At 44.8% G+C, this 25,543-nt stretch overlaps 1 non-coding gene across 1 annotated transcript; it reads left to right on the forward strand.

Annotated features, from left to right (window-relative positions):
- Window positions 1-5,854: 5,854 nt before the first annotated feature.
- Window positions 5,855-5,992, forward strand: LOC119929406. Its single transcript, XR_005451532.1, has one exon. It is a non-coding gene; the product is annotated as a small nucleolar RNA SNORA7 (small nucleolar RNA).
- The last annotated feature ends 19,551 nt before the right edge of the window (window positions 5,993-25,543 follow it).

Here is a 25,543-nt window from a genome sequence, read left to right on the forward strand (position 1 = left end):
GTGACAAAAACATTGATTTGATATTTAGGAGTTTTGGCCAAGAAGCTGCAAGGTGTCGTAGTGCCCTCTGTGGACCAGGTTCTCACGGTCCTTGGTACACCTTCCATGGTTTCATTCATTCAATCGTATTTATTGAGCGCTTACTATGTGCAGAGCACTATACGAAGCGCTTGGGAAAGTACAATCCAGCAATAAACAGTCACATTCCCCACCCACAACGAGTTGAAGCCTAAAGGAGGAGACGGACATGATGATGATGATGATGATGGTATTTGTTAAGCGTTTACTATCTGCCAAGCACTGTTCTAAGAGCTGGGGGAGATACAATAATAATAATAATAATAATAATATTACAGTAAGCACTCAATAAATATGATTGAATGAATGAATGCCAACTTGTACTTCCCAAGCGCTTAGTACAGTGCTCTGCACACAGTAAGCGCTTAATAAGTACGATTGAATGAATGAATGAATGAACTGGTCTTGAATCTCCATTTTACAGATGAGAAAACTGCAGCACGGAGAAGTGAAGTGACTTGCCTAAGGTCACACAGCAGAAAAGTGGCAGAGCTGGGATTAGAACCCAGGTCCTCTGACTCCTAATCCCGGGGCCTTTCCACTAGACCACACTGCTAATGTTTGCTGAGTGCAGAGCACTGTTCTAAGCACTTGGGACAGTGCTTTGCACATAGTAAGTACTTAATAAATGCCATTATTATTATTATTATTATTGGGAGAGTACTATACAACAGTGTTGTTAGACACCATCCCTGCCTCAGGGAGGTGGTCAGAGCCCCAGCTTTAAAATCATGAAATAATAATAATAATAATGATAACGGTATCTGTTAAACGCTTACTGTGTGTCAAGCACTGTTCTAAACGTTGGGGTAGATACAAGCTAATCAGATTGGTCCCTGTCCTAAGTGATCAATCTCTCAAATACATTTTTTTCTACAAGCATCATATTCTCCAGTATTTTCTGGCCCACTTACATTTTGCATTAATAATAATAATAATAATTGTGGCATTTGTTAAGTGCTAACTGAGTGCCAGATACTATACTAAGCACTGGGGTGGATGCAAGCAAAAGGGGTTGGACGCAGTCCCTGTCCCATGTGGGTCTCCCAGTCTCAATCCCCATTTTCCACTGAGGCCCAGAGAAGTAAAGCAACCTGCCCAAGGTCACACAGCAGACACGGTGGAGCCAGGAATAGAACCAGGTCCTTCCGTCTCCCAGGCCCGGGCTCTTTCCATGAAAGGCGCTCGGAAAACTTAATGTCTTCCTTCTAGAGATATTTCCTTTGCATCAGCTTCTGTGACGGGGCACGTTAAATACATTCTCCGGCCCATTCGCCTCCCATAACCCTTTAATGAATATGGTTGTGGTATTTTTGGAAACATTTTAAGTTGCTTAGCCTAAGGAGATAAATATTAAGCGTCTAGTCTCCAAGCATAATGTGTACCCAGAAAAGTCAAATACAGTACGTGCAGAAACGACCTGAAGGAAACAATTGTGTGCGTTTTTAAATCAAAAAGATTTTTATTCTCCGTGACCTTTTTCTGACCCTTCAATTAGTGAGGCCCTGATCGCTCTGGTCTTTTTCTTTGGAGACTCTAGCAGGAAATAACAGGGCTGGTCTTCCTTCTAGCAGTGGCTTAAAAGTAGGGAAAGTATCAATCGATCACTGTATTTATTGGGAATTTACTGTGTATAGAGTGTTGTATTCACTCAATCGTATTTATTGAGCACTTACTGTGAGCAAAGCGCTTGGGAGAGTACTATATAACAACAGACACAGTCAATGAGCTCACAGTTTGGGGGGAGACAGACATTAATATAAATGAATAATTAAATTACCTATATACAGATGTATACATATGTGTTGTGGGGATGGGAGGGAAGATGAATGTAGGAGCAAGTAAGAGTGGTGCAGAAGGGAGTGGGAGAAAAGGAGAGGAAGTTGGGGAAGGCTTCTGAAGGACACGTGCCTCCCATAAAGCCTCAAATTGGGGGATTAGGCCCTTGGGAGAATGTAATACAATCAAGCAATAACAATGGTATTTTTAAAGCCCTTACTATGTGCCAGGCACTGTACTAAGCGCTGGGGTGGATACAAGCAAATCGGGTTGGACGCGGCCCCTGCCCCATGCGGGGCTCACAGTCTCCATACCCATTTTACAGAGGAGGGAACTGAGGCTCAGAGAAGTGAAGTCAGTCGTATTTATTGAGTGCTTACTGTGTGCAGAGCACTGTACTAAGCACTTGGGAAGTACAAGCTGGCAACATATAGAGACAGTCCCTACCCAAGTGACATAGTAATAATAATAATGATGGTATTTGTTAAGCATTTACTATGTGCAAAGCACCGTTCTAAGCACTGGGGGGATACAAGGCGATCAGGTTGTCCCACGTGGGGCTCACAATCTTAATCCCCATTTTACAGATGAGGTAATTGAGGCCCAGAGAAGTGAAGTGACTCGTCCAAGTCACACAGCAGACAAGTGGAGGAGTCGGAATTAGAACCCATGACCTTCTGACTCCCGGGCCCGGGCTCAATCCACCGCATCATGCTGCTTCTAGGATGTAGTAGGGTCAACTAGTGCAATGGCCTCCTTACTGACCTCCCTGCCTCCAGCCTTTCACCGCTCCAGTGTGTAACCTCACTGTGCCGCCGTGATCATTTTTCTACAAAATTGCTCTGCATATTTTTTCCCACTCCTAGAGTACTTCTTGTCTTGTTTTATGCTGTCGGGTTATTTCCAACCCATAGCGACACCACGGACACATCTCTCCCAGAACGCCCCGCTCTGCATCTGCAACCGTTCTGGTAGTGGATCCACAGAGTTTTCTTGGTAAATATCCAGAATTGGTTGACCACTGCCGCCTTCCAGGCAGTCAACTTGAGTCTCCGCCCTCGACTCTCTCCCGGGCCGCTGCTGCCCAGCACGGGTGAGTTTTGACTCATAGCAGATTTTCTGCCACTCGCTAGCCACTGCCCGAGCTAGGAATAGAATGGGTAGGCCTCTGCTTGACTCTCCCTCCCATAGCCAAGACTGGAAGAGGACTGGAAACTCCGAATGTGACCCTGAGAGAGGCAAATACCTCTAATGGTTGCTTATTCATCTGTCTATCAAGCAGAAAACCCTCACCATTGACTTTGAGGTACTCAGTTCATTCTCTTCCTCCTACCTATCTTTGCTTCTCTCCCTTTACAACCAAGCCCACACTCTTGGCTTCTCTAATACCAGTCTTTTAGACTGTGAGCCCACTGTTGGGTAGGGACTGTCTCTATATGTTGCCAATTTGTACTTCCCAAGCGCTTAGTACAGTGTTCTGCACACAGTGAGCGCTCAATAAATATGATTGATGATGATGATGATAATGCCAGCGTGGCTCAATGGAAAGAGCCCGGGCTTTGGAGTCAAAGGTCATGGGTTCAAATCCCGGCTCCGCCACTTGTCAGCTGTGTGACTTTGGGCAAGTTATTTAACTTCTCTGTGCCTCAGTTACCTCATCTGTAAAAGGGGGATTAAGACCGTGAGCCCCCCCCCGTGGGACAACCTGATCACCTTGTAATCTCCCCAGTGCTTAGAACAGTGCTTTGCACATAGTAAGTGCTTAATAAATGCTATTATTATTATTATTATTATAATTAATACCAACCTACTTCCTGTGCCTTGACCTGTATATATGTGTATATATATGTTTGTACATATTTATTACTCAATTTATTTATTTATTTATTTATTTTACTTGTACATATCTATTCTATTTATTTTATTTTGTTAGTATTTTGTTAGTATGTTTGGTTTTGTTCTCTGTCTCCCCCTTTTAGACTGTGAGTCCACTGTTGGGTAGGGACTGTCTCTATATGTTGCCAACTTGTACTTCCCAAGTGCTTAGTACAGTGCTCTGCACACAGTAAGCACTCAATAAATACGATTGATTGATTGATTGATTGATTGATCTCAAGTCTCTCACCGTTGACTCCTCACTCACACTCACCCCCATGTCTGGCACGTTCTCCCCTTTCCCTATCCTGCATGGACAAAGTCCTTCTAAAAAAAAAAATCTTCCTGAAGAAGCTTTCTCCGACTAACCTCTCATCTCTCCATTCCACTGTCCCTTCTTTCTGTGGTGTCTAGGCACTTGAGAAGCAGTGTGGCCTAGTGGCTACAGCAAAGGCCTGTGAGTCAGAAGGGCCTGGTTTCTGATTCTGGCTCTGCCGCTTGTCTGCTGCGTGACCTTGGGCAAGTCACTACCTTCTCTGAACTCAGTTCCCTCATCTGGAAAATAGGGATTAAGACTGTGAGCCTAATGCGGACAGGGACTGTGTCCAACCCAATTACCTTGTATCTACCCCAGTGCTTAGTACAGTGCCTCACACATAGCAAGTGCTTAAATACCACAATTATTATTATTATTATTATTAATCTCCAAAGCACTGTAATATTCACTCCCCCCTACTACTCTGTTGCTGCCTTAATTTGTAATTTATTTTAATGTCTATCTTCCCCCACTAGACTCTCTTGTTCTCTCCCAGGGGTTCTACACAGAATAAGTACTCGATCAATACCAATCAATCAATCAATCAATCAATCGTATTTATTGAGCGCGTACTGTGTGCAGAGCACTGTACTAAGCACTTGGGAAGTACAAGCTGGCAACATATAGAGACAGTCCCTACCCAACAGTGGGCTCACAGTCTAGAAGGGGGAGACAGAGAACAAAACCAAACATACTAACAAAATAAAATAAATAGAATAGATAGATTCATTCATTCATTCAATCATATTTATTGAGTGCTTACTGTGTGCAGAGCACTGTACTAAGCGCTTGGGAAGTGCAAGCTGGCAACATATAGAGCTGGTCCCTACCCAACAGCAGGCTCACAGTCTAGAAGTATAGAGAAGCAGCATGGCTCAGTGGAAAAGAGCCCGGGCTTTGGAGTCAGAGGTCACGGGTTCAAATTCCGGCTCTGCCACGTCTGCTGTGTGACCTTGGGCAAGTCACTTAATCAATCAATCGTATTTATTGGGTGCTCACTGTGTGCCGGGCACTGTACTAAGCGCTTGGGAAGTACAAGTTGGCAACATATAGAGACAGTCCCTACCCAACAGTGGGCTTAACTTCTCTGAGCCTCAGTTACCTCATCTGTAAAACGGGGATTAAACTGTGAGTCCCCCGTGGGACAACTTGATCACCTTGTCTCCACCCCCGGCGCTTAGAACAGTGCTCGGCACATAGTAAGCACTTAAACGCCATGATCTAGAAGGTAAGGACGTGGGTCGACGGCGGGACAATGCGCTTAGTACAGTGCTCTGCACACAGCAAGCGCTCAATAAATACAATTGATTGATTGATAATTATGATTGAATGGCCGAATGAATCCCGCAATGTCCCCACCCCGGCGCTCCCCTCCCCATCGGGCACGGGCCCCGTCCGTGGTGCTCATCCTAGGTACAAGTAAAATAAATAAATAAATAGAGTAATAAATCCGTAGAAACATATATACATATATACAGGTGCTGTGGGGAAGGGGTAGATTCAAAATAATAAGTGTGGTCCCTGTCCCTGTCCCAGTCTTCATTCCTGAGGCCCAGAGAAGTTAAGTGACTTGTCCGAAGCCACACATCCGACAAGTGGTGGAGCTGGAATTAGAATCCAGATCCTCTGACTCCCGGGCTGGGCACTTCCCTTGAGGATGCTGCTTCTTTTGCTAGGAGGCTGTGGCAGAGGAAGGGGGAAAAGTCCTCTAGGTGATAGACTGAAACTGTGTAGGTCCCTCTGGACTGTAAACTCATTGTGGACAGGGCATGTGTCTGTTATATTGCTGTGTTGGACTCTCCCAACACCCTGTCAGGATCACACCTGGAGAGTTTCCTGTCCTCTACCAGTCTCGGCTATGGGAGGGAGAGTGAAGCGGAGGCCTACCCATTCCATTCCTGGCTTGGCCAGTGGCTAGTGAGTGGCAGGCAATCTGCTACAGGTCAAAATTCACCCGTGCCGGACAGCAGCGGCACAGGAGAGAGTTGGGGCAGAGTCTCGAGTTTACCACACGGAAGGAGGCAGTGGTCAACCACTTCCGGATTTTTAGCCAGAAAACTCCATGGATACACTACCAGAATGACGGCAGATGCAGATGGGGCGTTCTGGGAGAGATGTGTCCATGGAGTTGCTTTGGATCAGAGATGACTCAATAGCATAAGCCAAGACTCTCCCAAGCACTTAGTACAGTGCCCAGCATCCACTAAGTGCTCAATAAATGTGATTAATTGACTGATTAATTTATCTGAAGCCCTTAATGTCTACATGAGGCATTTCTGTAAATGGTATTAAGCTATTAGCAGCTGAATCAAAATCATCCCTCATAACACAGCTCCTGGACATGGAGTTTTACGATGCCAATCTGAGTCTCCTAATGTTGGCAGTGGCAGGTGGCACTGCAGTTGGAGGGTTGAATGCCATCGTGTGGAGAATCAGTGGGGAAAGTCATGGAATGCTTGGCTGATTCAATCCTGCTGGATGAGCTTTTCCTGTTTTGGACAAGTGCGTCTCGGAAAATTTTTTAATGTGTGCCTCCTAAAACATTTATAGCCAAATGACACAGTGAACATTTTGTTCTGAAATACATGGCAATTCACATTTCATCTTTCTAGCCATACGCACTGCAATCCCTTCCCCTCCACCCACTATATTCCTCTCTGAAGCCACTGATTCATTCAATAGTATTTCTTGAGCACTTACAGTGTGCAAAGCACTGTACTACTACTACTACTAATGATAATAACAGTGGCATTTGTTAAGCACTCACTTTGCGCCGAGCACTGTTCTAAGCGCTGGGGTAGTTACAAGGTAATCAGGTTGTCTCACCTGGGGCTCACAGTCAATCCCCATTTTCCAGATGAGGGAACTGAGGCCCAGAGAAGCGAAGTGATTTGACCAAAGTCACACAGCTGACAAGTTTGGTGGAGCCAGAATTAGAACCCACGACCTCTGACTCCCAAGCCCGGGCTCTTTCCACTAAGCCATGCTGCTTCTCTAATGTATGTGTTGGTGTCACCCAGATGAAATGGGACAGCTGCTTGTTTGTGTTTGCTCCTTTGACCATCCTTACAAGTGCTAGAGAGTTACATGTATTTGTGTTCTCCTGGGAAGTGACCTTGCTATTTTTTTAAATAACATTTGTTAAGCGCTTACTATGTGTACCAGCACTTAGTACAGTGCTCTGCACACAGTAAATGCTCAATAAATGCAATTGAATGAACAAATGTGTCAGGCACTGTACTAAGCTCTGGGATATATGCAAGATAATTAGGTTGGACACAATCCCTGTCCCACATGGAGCTCACAGTCTTAATCCCCATTTTGCAGATGAGGGAACTGAGGCCCAGGAAAGTGAAGTCCCTTGCCCAGGGTCACACAGCAGACAAGGGACAGAGTTGGGATTGGAACTCAGGGCCTTCTAACCACTAGACCATGCTGCAGATGGAATGAAATGTGTTCATTTCAACAGTACACTGTTTGAAAACTCACAACGATTCCTCAAAATCAGTTCACCACAATGGCACAATTTGTTGGTTTGGTTTCAGTTGAGAAATGGTGGTTTTTCCCTCTGGGCTGGTCGAAGTGGTTTCAAAGAATAGTTTTCAGATTCCCTTTGAAGCTTTCCTTTCTTTTCCTCACCGTTCTTTCCTCTCCATCCAAACTGCTTCTACGCTGATCCAAACACTTATCCTATCTCTCTGATCTCCCATCCTTGTGTCTCTCTCCACTTCAATCCATACTTCATGCTGCTGCCTGGATTATCTTTGTCCAGAAACGCTCTGGGCATATTACTCCCCTCCTCAAAAATCTCCAGTGGCTACCAATCAATCTGCGCATCAGGCAGAAACTCCTCACCCTGGGCTTCAAGGCTGTCCATCCATCCCCTCGCCCCCTCCTACCTCACCTCTCTTCTGTCCTTCTCCAGCCCAGCCCGCACCCTCCGCTCCTCCGCCACTAACCTCCTCACCATACCTCGTTCTCGCCTGTCCCGCCATCGACCCCCGGCCCACATCATCCCCCGGGCCTGGAATGCCCTCCCTCTGCCCATCCGCCAAGCTAGCTCTCTTCCTCCCTTCAAGACCCTGCTGAGAGCTCACCTCCTCCAGGAGGCCTTCCCAGACTGAGCCCCTTCCTTCCTCTCCCCCTCGTCCCCCTCTCCATCCCCCCCATCTTACCTCCTTCCCTTCCCCACAGCACCTGTATATATGTATATATGTTTGTACATATTTATTACTCTATTTATTTATTTATTCTACTTGTACATATCTATTCTATTTATTTTATTTTGTTAGTATGTTCGGTTTTGTTCTCTGTCTCCCCCTTTTAGACTGTGAGCCCACTGTTGGGTAGGGACTGTCTCTATATGTTGCCAACTTGTACTTCCCAAGCACTTAGTACAGTGCTCTGCACATAGTAAGCACTCAATAAATACGATTGATGATGATGATCTCACCTTGATTACTGCATCAGCCTCCTCGCTGACCTCCCTGCCTCCTGTCTTTCCCCACTCCAGTCCCCATTTCACTCTGTCACACGGATCGTTTTTCTACAAATGTGTTCAGTCCATCTCTCCCCTCTCTTCAAGAACCTCCAGTGTTTGCCCATCCACCTCCACATAAAATAGAAACTCCTCACCATTGGCTTTAAAGCCCTCCGTCCCCTTGCCCTCTCTTAACTCACCTCACTGCTCTCCACTCCAACCCATCCCACACGCTTCGCTCCTCTAATGCTAAACTTCTCACTGTGCCCCAATCTCATCTATGTTCACCGTTGACCCCTTTCCCAAGTCGTCTCCCTATCCTGGAACTCCTTTCCCCTCCAAAAACATCAGCCCACCCCCCTCCCCACCTGTAAAGCCTTATTAATGGCACACTTCCTCCAAGAGGCCTTCCCTGATTAAGCCCTCTTTTCCCTGACTCCCTCTCCCCTCTGCGTCCTTTTCGGCATTTGGTATTCACCCCAACCTCAGCCCCACAGTAGTTATGAATGTGTCCATTAATTCTGTTGTATTGTACTCTCCTAAATGCTTATCACAGTGCCCTGTATGTAGTAAGTGCACAATAAACACCATCAATTGATCCATAATTTATTTATATTAATATCTGTCTCTTCTAGACTTTAAGCTCATTCTAGACTCTAAGTTCACTGTGGGCAGGGAATGGCGTCTAGTAACTCTTGTATTGTACTCTCCCCAAGGCTTAGAACAGTGCTTTGCACCCAGAAAGAGCTCAGTAAACACCATCAACTCATTCGAAGGCATGTGTGTTGAAGCCTGTTTAAAGTGGCATTGGAATTTGTAGAAATGATTTTGATGTGTTTCCACAGTCTCTCTGCTCTTGAATTTTGGTGCTGGAGTTTAGAAGGGTACCGTGATGAATGAATTCTTACCGACTCACCAAAGAAAATACCATCATGATACTTTCAAAGCGAAGGACAGTTCTCAACGTCACTAGGGTAATTTTTGCCACAGGCAAACACATGAGTAACCTCTTTCTTCGTCTCCCCTCTCTGTGGCTCTCTGACTCAGACAAAATTCCAGTTAACAAATCTAGCAATAGAAAGGTCCCTAAGAGTTGTGGCTTTTCTAGGGCCTTTGGAAGCTGAATTGACCTGAAGAATTTCCAAGTGAGTTTTCCGGGGAAGTTGACTACCGGTTGCATTGTGTTTGCTGTTCCTGATCAACCCAGAGAGGCAGTGTGGCCTAGTGGAAAGAGCCCGGGTTTGGGAGTCTGAGGACTTGGGTTCTAATCCCGGCTCCTCTACTTGTTTCCTGTGTGGCCTTGGGCAAGTCATTCAACTTCCTGCCCCTTCATAGCCCCTTCCTTCCTCTCCCCCTCGTCCCCCTCTCCATCCCCCCATCTTACCTCCTTCCCTTCCCCACAGCACCTGCATATATGTATATATGTCTGTACATATTTATTACTCTATTTATTTATTTATTTATTTTACTTGTACATATCTATTCTATTTATTTTATTTTGTTAGTATGTTTGGTTTTGTTCTCTGTCTCCCCCTTTTAGACTGTGAGCCCACTGTTGGGTAGGGACTGTCTCTATATGTTGCCAATTTGTACTTCCCAAGCGCTTAGTACAGTGCTCTGCACATAGTAAGCGCTCAATAAATGCGATTGATGATGATGATGATTCAACTTCTCTGGACCTCAGTTTTCTCAGTTGTAAAATGGGGATTCTATATATTTTCTCCCTCCTATTTAGACTGTGAGCCCCAAGTGCAGCGTGGCTCCGTGGAAAGAGCCCGGGCTTGGGAGTCAGAGATCATGGGTTCAAATCCTGGCTCTGCCACTTGTCAGCTGTGTGACTTTGGGCAGGACACTTAACTTCTCTGTGCCTCAGTTACCTCATCTGTAAAATGGGGGCTAAGACCGTGAGCCCCACGTGGGACAACCTGATTACCTTGTATCTACCCCAGCACTTAGAACAGTGCTTGGCACATAGTAAGCGCTTAGAAAATACCATTTTTATTATTATGTGGGACAAGGACTGTGTCTGACCTGTTGATCTTGTAGCAGCATGGTTTAGTGGAAAGAGCCTGGGCTTGGGAGTCAAAGGATGTGGGTTCTAATCCCAACTCTGCCACTTGTCTGCTGTGTGACCTTGGGCAAGTCATTTAACTTCTCTGTGCCTCAGTTACCTCATCTGTAAAATGGGGATTAAGACTGTGAGCCCCACATGGGACAACCTGATGACCTTGTATCTGCCCCAGCACTTAGAATAGTGCTTGGCACATAGTAAGCACTTCATAAATATTAGTATCATTCTTAACCCAAGAATGACAGTCAGCTAACTGAGGAGTTGGAAAATCTGTCCTATAGCCTGGAATGGATAGGTTGGTCAGTCAATCAGTTGTATTTAATGAGCACTTACCATGTGCAGAGCCCTGTACCAAGTGCTTGGGAGAGTACAATACAACTATATAACAGGTACATTCCCTGCCCACAACGAGCTTATAGTCTAGAGAGGGAGACAGACATTAATTTAAATTAAAAAAAATTACAGGTACTTACATAAGTGCTGGGGAACTGTGAGGGGAGTTGAATAAAGGAGCGAGTCCGGGTGATGTAGAATAGAATGGGAGAAGAGGAAAGGAGGGCTGATTCATTCAATTGTATTTATTGAGCGCTTATTGGGTGCAGAGCACTGTACTAAGTGCTTAGGCTCAGTCAGGGAAGGCTTCTTGGAGGAGATGTGCCTTCAGGAAGGCTTTGAACAGGGGGAAAGTCAGTGTCCATTGGGTCTGAAGAAGGAGGGCATTCCAGTCCAGAGGCTGGACAAGTTCGAGAAGTCGGCGGATAGATGCGATGGAGACACAGTGAGAAGGTTGGCATTGGAGAAGTGAAGTGTGTGGGCAAAGTCCCATGTTAACTGTGACACTAAACCCAACTCAAACTCTCAAAACACTAGTTTCCAAATTTTCACCCTCTTCCAGGCCTGAAAAGTTGTCCAGGAGAAAAAAGTTCCAGTGAACTCCAACTAGTTGCGCATGATCATGTAGAACTGAAACCAGGAAAGCTGGGGAGGCGGGTACCATTTCATAATATTCATTCATTCATTCATTCAATCGTATTTATTGAGCACTTACTGTGTGCAGAGCACTGTACTAAGCGCTTGGGAAGTACAAGTCGTCAACGTATAGAAATGGTCCCTACCCAGCAACAGGCTCTCAGTCTAGAAGGGGGAGACAGACAACAAAGTAAAACATGTGGACAGGTGTCAAGTCATCAGAATAAATAGAATTAGAGCTACAGGCGCATCGTTAACAAAACAAATAGAATAGTAAATATGTACAAGTAAAATAAATAGAGTAATAAATCTGTACAAACATATATACAGGTGCTGTGGGGAGGGGAAGGAGGTGGGGGGGGATGGAGGGGGAAGAGGAAAGAGGGGGCTCAGTCTGGGAAGACCTCCTGGAGGAGGTGAGCTCTCAGTAGGGCTTTGAAGATAATAATAATAATAATAATAATGGCACTTGTTAAGCACTTACTAAGTGCCAAAAACTGTACTAAGCACTGGGGCGGATACAAGCAAATTGGGTTGGGCGTGGTCCCTGTCTCATGTGGGGCTCACAGTTTCAATCCCTATTTTACAGATGAGGGAACTGAGGCTCAGGGACGCGAAGCAACTTGCCCAGTGTCACACAGCAGACAAGTGGTGGAGCTGGGATTAGAACTCATGACCTTCTGACTTCCAGACCTGGGCTCTGTCCACTATGCCAGGCTGCCTTCCCATATCCATCCCGCCATAATTTTAAAATAATAATAGTAACAATGGTATTTGTTAAGCATTTACTATATGTCAAGCATTATTCTAATAACTGGGGCAGATAATGATCAGTCAATCAATCAATCAATCAATCATATTTTTGTGCACTTACTGTGTGCAGAGCACTGTACTAAGTGCTTGGGAAGTACAAGTTGGCAACATATAGAGACAGTCCCTACCTAACAGTGGGCCCACAGTCTAAAAGTGATAATGATAATGATAATGATAATAATGATAGTATTTGTTAAGCACTTACTATGTGCTGAGCACTGTTCTAAGCACTGGGAGAGATGCAAGGTTATCAGGTTGTCCCACGTCGGGCTCACAGTCTTAATCCCCATTTTTACAGATGAGGTAATTGAGGCACAGAGAAGTTAAGTGATTTCCCCAAAGTCACACAGCAGACAAGTGGTGGAGTAGGGATTAGAACCCACGACCTCTGACTCCCAAACCCGGGCTCTTGACACTAAGCCACACTGCTTCCCCTGTTAAACGGGATGGACACAGTCTCTGTCCCACCTGGGGCTTGGAGCCTTCATCCTCATTTTACAGATGAGGGAACTGAAGCCCAGGGAAATGAAATGACTTTCTCAAGGTCACATAGCAGATAAATGGAGGAGCCAGGATTGGAACCCACATTCTTCTGACTCTCAGGCCTGGGCTCTATCCACTAGGCTATGCTGCTTTTATTGTCTGTCTCCCCTTCTAGTTTGTAAATCCTTTGTGGGCAGGAATTGTCTATATGAATTAAGCTCTTCCAAGTGCTCACTGTGGGCAGGGAATGTGTCTACCAACTCTGCTATATTTTACTCTCCAAAGTATTTGACATAGTGCTCTGCGTGCAGTAATAATAATAATAATAATAATGATGATGACATTTGTTAAGTGCTTACTATGTGCTGAGCACTGTTCTAAGGGCTGATAATGGTGGTATTTGTTAAGCTCTTACTATGTGTCAAGCACTGTTCTAAGCGCTGGGGTAGATACAAGGTAATCAGGTTGTCCCATGTGGGGCTCACAGTCTTAATAACTTCATAACTACTTACTAGTTACTAATGACTCAGTAAATACAACTGATTGATGGATTCATTTGGGCAACATGCAGCATGGCGTAGTGGCTAGAGCCCGGGCCTGAGAGTCAAAAGACCATGGGCTCTAATCCTTCCTCCGTCACTTGTCTGCTGTGTGATGTTGGGCAAGTTGCTTCACTTCTCTGGGCCTCAGTTCCCTCATCTGGAAAATGGGGATTGAGACTGTGAGCCCCACGTGGGACAGGGACTGTATCCAGCCTGATTTGCTTATATCCACCCCAATGCTTAGTACAGTGGCCTGGCACATAGTAAGCACTTAAGAAATACCATCATTATTATTATTATTATTATCATGAGACTTTTATGGCTCTTCAGGGGGACACGCTTTGCTCCCTCTCACCCCCGCACCTATCACCATGGGAGTAGAACCCATTTCTATAGAAAACCCCTCAAAATAGGATTCATCCACCAGTGCCTAAAACGTCTCAGTTTCTTGCCAAAGGAGGGAACGCCACAGGAGGAAAGTTTCATCTTCTGAGTGTTTCCTCTGCCCTGTGGAACTATGCAGCCGGGTCCCCGATGTTATCTAAATATATTACGGTACATCTTCCAAATCACTCAGAATCTGGAGCAATCTCTTTATTGTGCTGTCCTGAAATTGAAAAGCCCCAGGGGAATAAAAAGAGTTCACATCTCCGCAGTGCCTCACAACCTAGTTTCGGGGATTTCTGTTTGACTGTTAGAGGAAACATATCTGCTTCTGCCTCCTCTGATTTTTGAATTTGTATGGAACGTTTAAGTTGAATCTGAGGCAGGATCAAAGGTTCCACTCCAAGAGAGGGAGAGCCCGATTTTTTTTTTTTGTGTCGCTAAAACCAAACCTCCCTGGGAGGTTTGTTCCCGAGATTTGATTCTCCCTCCTCCACTGGAAGCCCTGAACTGGTAATGTTCCAAAGCAACTGGTACTGGATGAAGATGTCAACAATTCCTTTGGCATTGAAAGCCAAGGGGCAGTTGAAATGTTTTGGGGAGGGATCAGAGGGGATTGGGAAGGAGAAATCCCAAGGGGAAGCAGCGTGGGTCTCTGGAAAGAGCACGGGCTTTGGAGTCAGAGGTCGTGAGTTCAAATCCCAGCTCTGCCAACTGTCAGCTGTGTGACTTTGGGCAAGTCACTTAACTTCTCTGGGCCTCAGTTACCTCATCTGTAAAATGGGGATTAAGACTGTGAGCCCTCCGTGGGACAACCTGATCACCTTGTAACCTCCCCAGTGCTTAGAACAGTGCTTTGCACATAGTAAGTGCTTAATAAATGCCATCATTATTATAATTATTATTAAATAGGGGGATAGCTTCATGCTAGGATTTGTGGGAGAAATCAGCAGCGTGAATGTCCTGAATAGCTTTTTTATCCCCTTGATTGCCAATCAGTCAATCAATCGGTGGTATTTAATGAGCACTTACTAGAGTATGCGCTTGGGAGAGTACATTACATTAAAGTTGGCAGACACCATCCCTGCTCACAGGCAGTGTACAGTCTAGAGGGGGAGACCCATCTTTGACAGCTGTGTCCCTTAATAATTATAGTGGATAATAATAATAATAATTATAATAATAATTGTGGTATTTGTTAAGAACTTACCATGTGCCACTCACTACTAAGTGCTGGGGTGGATACAAGCAAATCAGGTTGGACACAGACCCTGTCCCACATTTGACAGAGGGGGGAACTGAAGGACAGAGAAGTGAAGTAATAATAATGATAATAATGATTCATTCATTCATTCTATTGTATTTATTGAGCGCTTACTGTGTGCAGAGCACTGTACTAAGCGCTTGGGAAGTACAAGTTGGTAACATAGAGAGACGGTCCCTACCCAATAGCGGGCTCACAGTCTAGAAGGTATTTGTTAAGCGCTTACTATGGGCGAAGCACTGTTCTAAGCACTGAGGGGGGGATACAAGATGATCAGGTTGTCCCATGTGGGGCTCAGAGTCTCAATCCCCATTTTATAGATGAGGTAGCTGAGGCACAGAGAAGTGAAGTGACTTGCCCAAGGTCACACAGGAGACAAATGGCACAGCTGGGATTAGAACCCACATTCTTTTGACTCTCAGGCCCGTTCTCTATCCACTAGGCCACACTGCTTCTCTGTTGGTTGGTTCAGTGATTCAGTGGCAGGGAGTCCGGGGGGTTTCAGGAGGGAGTTAAAAATCCGAACTAGTAGGTGAAGATAGTGGGAACGGGAGTTAATAATAATAATAATAATAATAATAATAATAATAATAATAAAACAATAACAACAATAATAATAATAATGGTATTTGTTCAGCACTTGCTATGTGCAAAGCACTGTTCTAAGCACTGGGGAGGTTACAAGGTGATCAGGTTGTCCCACGGGGGGCTCACAGTTTTAATCCCCTTTTTACAGATGAGGTAACTGAGGCACAGAGAAGTTAAGTGACTTGCCCAAAGTCACACAGCTGACAATTGGCAGAGCCGGGGTTTGAACCCATGACCTGTGACTCCAAAGCCTGTTCTCTTTCCACCGAGCCATGCTGAGTTGACGAAGGGTTGGCGAGAGGGAGAGAGGGCAGAGTTGTGGTGAGAAAGGATGAATTTGAAGTAAGCAAAGAGCGAACAAATAAATAACTGGAATGAATAAAACAACAGACAGTCTAACTGAGAGCTTAGGTTAGCTGGTGGAAGGACTTGACTAGGAAGGAGAGATTGGAGAGTGCTTCTAGGAGGACGTGATTTTTTGGAGGGCTTTGAAGGAGAGGAGGGATGGTGATTTGAAGTGGACAAGGGATTCCATGCAACATGGAGTAGTAGATAGATCTCGGGCCTGGAAGCCAGAAGGTCATGGGTTCTAATGCCGGCTCCACCACTTGTCTGCTGTGTGACCTCGGGCAAGTCGCTTCACTTCTCTGGACCTCAGTTCCCTCCTGTAAAATGGGGATCGAGACTGTGAGCTCCATGTGGGACAGGGACCGTGTACAACCTGATTTGCTCATATCTACCCCAGCCTTTAGTAGAGTAAAGAAGCAGCGTGGATCAGTGGAACAAGCCCGGGCTTTGGAGTCAGTGGTCATGGGTTCAAATCCCGGCTCCGCCAATTGTCAGCTGTGTGACTTTGGGCAAGTCACTTAACTTCTCTGGGCCTCAGTTACTTCATCTGTAAAATGAGGATTAAGACTGTGAGCCCCCCATGGGACAACCTGATTACCTTGTAACCTCCCCAGTGCTTAGAACGGTGCTTTGCACATAGTAAGCACTTAATAAATGCCATTATTATTATTATTATTATTATTATTACAGTGCCTGGCACATAGTGAGCACTTAACAGATGCCATATTAATTGTTATTATTATTATAGGTAGGAGGCCGTCCACCAAGAGAAAGAAACAGGGGGAGAACTTCCTGCCAGGGGCTGGATCAAACATTATCGGTCATTATTGCCCACCGAGAAAGCGTCTTCATCTTTAGGTAGTAATAATAATAATAATAATAATAATAATAATAATAATAATAACAGTAATAATGGCATTTATTAAGTGCTTACTATGTGCAAAGCACTGTTCTAAGCACTAGGGAGGTTACAAGGTGATCAGGTTGTCTCACGGGGGCTCACAGTCTTAATCCCCATTTTACACCAGATGAGGTAACTGAGGCCTAGAGAAGTGAAATGACTTGCTCATAGTCACACAGCTGACAATTGGCGGAGCCGGGATTTAAACCCATGACCTCTGACTCCAAAGCCTGTGCTCTTTTCCACTAAGCCATGCTGCTTCTAGGATTTAAACCCATGACCTCTGACTCCAAAGCCCGGGCTCTTTTCCACTAAGCCATGCTTCTGGAAAAGAATCATATTTATTGAGCACTTCTTGTGTGCAGAGCACTGTACTAGGTTCTTGGGAGAGTACAATAGAACAACAAACGGACACATTCCCTGCCCGCAATGAGCTTTCTTTCTAGATGGGAAGACAGACTTTAATAGAAATAAATAAATAAATTGCAGATATGTACCATTTAGACTTAGACTGTGAGCCCCACGTGGGACAGGGTTTGCGTCCAACCTGATCGACTTGTTCTACCCCCAGGGCTTAGAATGATGCTTGATGCATAGTAAGCACTTAACCAAAACCAAAACCAGAGAAGCAGCACGGCTCAGTGGAAAGCGCCCGGGCTTGGGAGTCAGAGGTCATGGGTTCGAATCTCATTTCCGCCACTTATCAGCTGTGTGACCTTGGGCAAGCCACTTAATTTCTCTGTGCCTCAGTGAGCTCATCTGTAAAATGGGGATTAAGACTGTGAGCCCCACGTGGGACAACCTGATCACCCTGTAACCTCCCTAGAGCTTAGAACAGTGCATCGCACATAGTAAGCGCTTAACAAATACCATCATCATTATAATAACGTAAGCGCTCAATAAATATGATTGAATGAATAAATGGTAATGGTAGACTTTTGTATCTGAGTCTTAGCTTGTGAACCTCATGAGGGTCAAGGACTGTGTCCCAAATGGCCAAACAATTTATAAAAATAATAATAATTGGTGGTATTTGTTAAGCTCTTACCATGTGCCAAGCACTATACTAAGACCCCTGACCCTGGTCCTACTTCTGGTCTGGAATGCCCTCTCTACTCAAGTCCTCCGGACAATTATTCTCCTCCAGTTCAAAGTCTTATCAAAGGCCCATCTCCTCCAAGAGGGCTTACCTGACTAAGCCTCACTTTTCCTCATCTCCCACTCCCTTCTGTGTCACCCTGACTTTGCTCCCTTTGCTCTTCCCCCCTCTCCCCACCCCACAGCACTTATGTAGACATCTGTCATTTTATTTATTTACAGTGATGTCTGTTTACTTGTATTGATGTCTGTCTCCCCCACCACTAGACTGTGAGCTCATTATGGGCAGGGATTGTTTCTCTTTATTGCTATGTTGTACCTTCCCAATCGCTTAGTACAGTGCTCTGCACACAGTAAGTGCTCAATAAGTATGACTGATTGAATGAATGAAGGAATTCAAGCAAATCGGAATGGACACCGACCCCATCCCACACGGGGATAATGTTCTTAATCCCCATTTTCCAGATGAGGTAACTGAGGCCCAGAGAAGTCAGCCAGTCAATCATATTTATTTAGCACTTCTTGTGTGCAGAGCACTGTACTAAACACTTGGGAGAATACAGTATAATAATGAACAGATAAATGCCCTGCCCATAAGGAGCTCACAGTCTAGGGGTGAGACAGACATTGATATAAATAAATGAATTACAGATATGGACATAAGTGCTGTGGGGCTGGAATGAATAAAGGGAGCAAGTCAGAGTGACACGGAAGGGAGTGGGAGAAGAGGAAAGGTGGGTTTAGTCGGGAAAGGCCTCTTAGAGAGGATGTACCTTCAGTAAGGCTTTGAAGGAGGAGAGAGAAGTGAAGTGACTTGCCCAAGGTCACACAACAGACAAGTGATGAAGCCAGGATTAGAACCCAGGTCCTTTTGATGCCCAGGCCTGAGCTCCAACCACCAGGCCACACAGCTTCTCTATCTGCTTCTCACTCAGTTGTATTTACTGAGTGCTCACTGTGATGATCTTGATCTCACCTCAAGCTTAGCAGCGTGCTCGGCACGCAGTAAAGCGCTTAACACACGCCCCGGTTATTACTACTATCGAGTTTTCATCATCATCAGCCCCGCATTAAAAGAAATCTGTCACTATAATAAAGTATTTGGTTTGGAACAAGAAACCCACTCCCAAAGTTTAAAATATTCATTTAACTAATTGCAGCTATACATTTTGCATGAGCTAGTCGGTGATCGGAGAGCCCGAGATGACTCGGAATTAAAACGTGCCGTTCTTTGGAATTGCTTTGATTCATCACACACCAAATAAGGCTCAGGCAGAGAGTGTCACCCCTTCTAAACAGACATCTGTTCAAACATAAATTTCCTGTTTATTGAGGTTTTTGCTCTTTTGAAGTAAAGGTCCCAGTATGGCTGAACAAGTCAATCATTATAAACCTTGTTAACGTGACAGCTCCCCCGTGTATTGTTCGACTGGAAATGAAACACAAATACACCAAACCCCTTCAGTGTCGGCTTCACGGTGCATAAATTGGCCATGCATCATGTCACTTGAAATTTGATGGCAATCTACCAAATGGCAGACGAGAATCCACCCGCGGAGGGGATAAATATTTAAATTAGTCCATAAAGCACAAGCAAGCAGGCCCCTAGCTAGAAGGGCTTTGTCCCCAGAGTAATTTCCCAGTACAACCAGCAAATTATCTGAATCAAAATGGCAGCGTTCTATTACACAGGCACAGCTGACTTCTGGTCTAAATTTGAAGTGGGAGGCTCTTTCGCTTCTCTCTTCCTCTTTCTCTTTGTGGGCCTGCAGACACTTTTCTGGATATTTATTTCTCCAACTCAGTTTATTTCTCCTCACTGCTCAGTTCCTGGCAAGCGCCAAGTGTGAGCCTTTATTTTCTTTTTCTGAATCTGGAATGAAAATGTCCCTCTCTCTGTTAGCTCTCTCTTTATCCACTGATTCTATTATTTCCTAGTCAAGTGAAATAATTTCCCTCATCTCCCTATGTTTCTGGCAGCAAGTGCGATTTTTAATTAATTGGATTTATCTGTCGAAATCTATTGGGAGAAGTAGTGTGGTCTCGTGGAGAGAGCCTGGTCCTGGGAGTTGAGGACATGGGTCTTAATCCCAGCTCTGCCACTTGCCTGCTCTGTGTCCTTGGGAAAGTCACTTAGCTTCTCCGTGTCTGTAAAATGGGAATTAAATAGCTGTTCTTCTTCCCCCTTAGACTGTGAGCCCCACTGGGGATGGGACACAGTCTGAGCTGATGATCTTGTGTATACCCCAGCCCTTAACATATAACATTATGAGTATTTTGAGGCATTTCTGGAGAATTCCAGAATGTTAGCCCTTAGAAGGTAACTCAAAAGATTATTTAGATCAGCACTTTGCCTTCAGGTAGGGTACCAATCAATCATATTTATTGAGCCCTTACTCTGTGCAGAACACTGAACTGTTTGGGAGAGTACACTAGAGTAAGTAGGCAAAATCTCTGCTCTCAAGGAGTTTATGATTTTTACTGTGCAGAGCGCTGTATTAAGCACTTGGAAGAGTACAATATAACAATAAATAGACACATTCCCTGCCCACAACAAGCTTACAGTTTAGAGGAGATTAGCGGTCATGTTCTCTGCCTAATAATAATACTTGTTAAGCACTTACTATGTGCCAAACACTGTTCTAAACACTGGGGTAGTTACATGTCAATCAGGTTGGACACAGTCCCTGTCTCACGTGGGGCTCACAGTCTGAGTAAGAGGGAGTAGGAATTAATCCCCATTTGACATATGAGGTAACTGTGACTTGTCCAAGGGCACACAGCAAGCAATTGGCAGAGCTGGGATTGGAACCCAGGTCCTCTGATTCCCAGGCCAGACCATGAGTTAGGGGATAGCCCCCCTAAGACCTTCTCCCACACTCTTTCTCTTGAGTCTTTTGTTTTAGACTCTAGACTGTGAGCTCTTTGGGGTCAGGAAATGTGCCTAGCAACTCTCCCAAGTGTTTAGTTCAGTGCTCTGAACACAGTAAGAGCTCGATAAATAGCATTGCTTTTCATCGTAAGAGACATCTTGAACTCTGTTTTAATACACTCTCCCAAGTGCTTAGTACAGTGCTCTGTACACAGTAAGCCTTCGATAAATACCATTGATGTTGATTGTAAGAGACATCTTGAATCTAGCATCCCTCCTTAATGAAAGGTTCCTTGACAGTGATTGCTTCCAGGATGAGAAGACAATACCTCTTGAAAAGGACTGTTTAGCCTTAAGACATGGAACGATATGTTCAGCCACCCAATCATTCCTCTCCATGACCCTGTGTCCATGTTCAGTTAATCAGTGGTATTTATTGAGTGATCACTATGGGCAGAGCAGTGTTCTGCGAGCTTGGGGGAGTCCAATGCAACAGAATTAGCGGAGATGTTCCCAGCCTGTAGCGAGGTCACATTTCCTCTAGAGAGCTTTTTGTCTGCTTCATTCAGATCACTCCCTCAATCCTTTTCTCTCCTTCAGTTGTAAAGTTTTATTAATGATCAATCAATCATATTTATTGAGCGCTTACTGTGTGCAGAGCACTGTACTAAGCGCTTGGGAAGTACAAGTTGGCAACATATAGAGACAGTCCCTACCCAACAGTGGGCTCACAGTCTAAAAAGGGGAGACAGAGAACAAAACCAAACATACTAACAAAATAAAATAAATAGAATAGATATGTACAGGTAAAATAAATAAATAGAGTAATAAATATGTACAAACATATATACATATATACAGGTGCTGTGGGGAAGGGAAGGAGGTAAGATGGAGGGATGGAGAGGGGGACGAGGGGGAGAGGAACGAAGGGGCTCAGTCTGGGAAGGCCTCCTGGAGGAGGTGAGCTCTCAGTAGGGCCAATGATGATTGATGATGATAATGATGATTGATAATGATGATTGATAAGAGAAGCAGTGTGGCTCAGTGGAAGGATCCCTGCTTTGGAGTCAGAGGTCATGGGTTCAAATCCTGGCTCCGCCACTTATAAGCTGTGTGACTTTGGACAAGTCACTTAATTTCTCTGTGCCTCAGTTCCCTCATTTGTAAAATGGGGATTAACACTGTGAGCCCTCCATGGGACAACCTGATAATAATAATAATAATAATGGCATTTATTAAGCGCTTACTCTGTGCAAAGCACTGTTCTAAGCGCTGGGGAGTTTACAAGGTGATCAGGTTGTCCCACGGGGGGCTCACAGTCTTAATCCCCATTTTACAGATGAGGGAACTGAGGCCCAGAGAAGTGAAGTGACTTGCCCAAAGTCACGCAGCTGACAAGTGGCAGAGCCGGGATTTGAACCGATGACCTCTGACTCCAAAGCCTGGGCTCTTTCCACTGAGCCACACTGATCACCTCGTAACCTCCCCGGTGCTTAGAACAGTGCTTTGCACATAATAAGCACTTAATAAAGTGCCATTATTATAATAATAGTAATAATGATAAAAATAAATGGTGGTTTTTGTTAAGCACTTGCTATGTACCAAATGGGGTATACTAGTACTGGGGTAGCTACAGTCATTCAATCAATCAAACGTATTGAATGTTTACTATGTGCAGAGCACTGTACTAAGTATTTGGAATGGTTGTGTTTTACTCTCCCAATCGCTTAGTACAGTGTTCTGCACACAGTAAACCCTCAATAAATATGATTGACTGACTGGGATAATAATAATAATAATGATAATTGTGGAATTTGTTAAGGGTTTACTAAGTGCTTGGTGTTGGGATAAGAATGAGATTATCATGATTTTATATGGGACTCACAATCTAGGAGGGAGAGAAGGTACTGAATCCTCCTTGTGCAGATGAGGGAACTGAGGCACAGAGAAGTGAAGTGACAGGCCCAAGGTCACATGGCAGGGAAGTGATGGAGCTCGGATTAGAACTCAGGTCCTCTGACTCTCAGGCTTGGGCTCTTTCACTAGGTCATGCAGAGTTGGTAGACACGTTTCCTGCCTGCAGTGAGCTCACAGCCTAGAGGTGGAGGCAAGCATTAGTAGAAATAAATAATACTAATAATAATGATGGCATTTATTAAGCACTTACTATGTGCAAAGCACTGTTCTAAGTGCTGGGGAGGTTACAAGGTGATCAGGTTGTCCCACGGGGGGCTCACAGTCTTAATCCCCATTTTACAGATGAGGGAACTGAGGCACGGAGAAGTTAAGTGACTTGCCCAAAGTCACACGGCTGACAAGTGGCGGAGTCGGAATTTGAACCCATGACCTCTGGCTCCAAAGCCCGTGCTCTTTCCACTGAGCCATGCTGCTTCTGGATATGGATATAAGAGAAGCAGCATGGCATAGTGGCTAGAGCAAGGGCCTGGAAGCCAGAAGGTCATGGGTTCTAATCCCAGCTCTGCCACTTGTCTGCTGTGTGACCTTGGGCAAGTCACTTCATTTCTCTGGGCCTCATCTGTTAAATGGGGATTAACTCTGTGAGCCCCACATGGGATAACGTGACTACCTTCTCTGTACCCCATCGCTTAGAACAGTGCCTGGTACATAGTAAGCACTTAACAAATACCATAATTATTATTATTATTTTTCTGTTTTCTCTATGTGGCCTTGGGAAAATCACTTCACTTCTCTGGGCCTCAGTTACCTCAGCTATAAAATGGGAATTTAAGGGCGTGAGCCTCATGTAGGACAGGGACTGTATCCCACCTGATTAACTTGTATCTACCCCAGTGCTTTGAACAATGCATGGCACGTAGTAAGCGCTAAACAAATTCCATCATTATTATTATTAAGTGCTAATAACAAGAAAATCAGGTCAGACACAGTCCCTGTCCCAGTTGGAACTCATATTCTAATGGGGAAGGAGAAGAGGCATTTCATCCCCATTTTTTCAGATGAGGAAACTGAGGCCCAGAGAAATTAAGTGACTCTCCTAGGGTTACACTGTAGGCAAGTGGTGGAGCTGGGATTAGAACCCAGATCTCCCGACTTCCGGATTTGTGCTTTCTCTCAGTGTGTTATTTCCAAAGTTGGAAACCATGGGGTGCAGCGTTGGGACTATGGCGAATCAGGTCTGGGAACTGGGCTGTCGAGGAAGAGAGCGGGTGGGTGGAGATAGGGTTAGGGGGTCAGGATAAAAAAAAAATCGTTCCTAGGTAGGTGGGATGGGCAAAGTTTGGGTTATAATCTCCCCCTCTAGGCTGTGAGTTCATTATGGGCAGGGAATGTGTCTGTTGTTGTATTCACCATCATCATCATCAATCATATTTATTGAGCACTTACTGTGTGCAGAGCACTGTACTAAGCGCTTGGGAAGTACAGGTTGGCAACATATAGAGACAGTCCCTACCCAACAGTGGGCTCACAGTCTTAAAGGGGGAGACAGAGAACAAAACCAAACATACTAACAAAATAAAATAAATAGAATAGATATGGACAAGTAAAATAAATAAATAAATAAATAAATAGAGTAATAAATATGTACAAACATATATACATATATACAGGTACTGTGGGGAAGAGAAGGAGGTAAGATGGGGGGGGATCATCATCAATCGTATTTATTGAGCGCTTACTGTGTGCAGAGCACTGTACAAAGCGCTTGGGAAGTACAAGTTGGCAACATATAGAGACAGTCCCTACCCAACAGTGGGCTCACTTGGAGAGGGGGACAAGGGGAAGAGGAAAGAAGGGGCTCAGTCTCCCAAGTGCTTAGTACAGTGCTTTGCACACAGTAAATGCTAAATAAATATGATTGAATAATAATAATAATAATAATAATGGTATTTGTTAAGCCCTTACTATGTGCAAAGCACTGTTCTAAGTGTTGGGGAGGTTACAAGGTGATCAGGTTTTCCCACGGAAGGCTCACAGTTTTTAATCCCCATTTTTCAGATGAGGTAACTGAGGCACAGAGAAGTTAAGTGACCTGCCCAAAGTCACACAGCTGACAGTTGGTGGAGCCGGGATTTGAACCCATGACCTCTGACTCCAAAGCCAGGGCTCTTTCCATTGAGTCACGCTGCTTCTCACCCACGCTGCTTCTCAATGAATGAATGAGTGGGAACTGTCCACATCCACAGTGACAAAGGCTGGGAGTGTCTCTGCTAATTATCATCATCATCAATCATGTTTATTGAGCGCTTACTGTGTGCAGAGCACTGTACTAAGCGCTTGGGAAGTACAAGTTGGCAACATATAGAGACAGTCCCTACCCAACAGTGGGCTCACAGTCTAAAAGGGGGAGACAGAACAAAACCAAACATAGTAACGAAATAAATAGAATAGATATGCTAATTCTATTTCATTGTTCTCTCCCAGGTGCTTAATACAGTGCTCTGCACATCGTAAGGGCTCAGCTTGGGCCTGGGAGTCAAATGGTCATGGGTTCTAATCCTGACTCCGCCACTTATCTGCTGTGTGACCTTGGGTAAATCACTTCACTTCTCTGGGCCTCAGTTCCCTCATCTGGAAAATGGAGATGAAGACTGTGAGCCCCAAGTGGGACGGGGGCTGTGTCCTACTTGATTTGCTTGTACCCACCCCAGCGCTTAGTACAATACCTGGCAGGTAGTAAGTGCTTAACAAATACTACAATTATT

This window comes from Tachyglossus aculeatus, chromosome 5 (assembly GCF_015852505.1).
Source record: "Tachyglossus aculeatus isolate mTacAcu1 chromosome 5, mTacAcu1.pri, whole genome shotgun sequence".
Classification (NCBI taxonomy): Eukaryota; Metazoa; Chordata; class Mammalia; order Monotremata; family Tachyglossidae; genus Tachyglossus; species Tachyglossus aculeatus.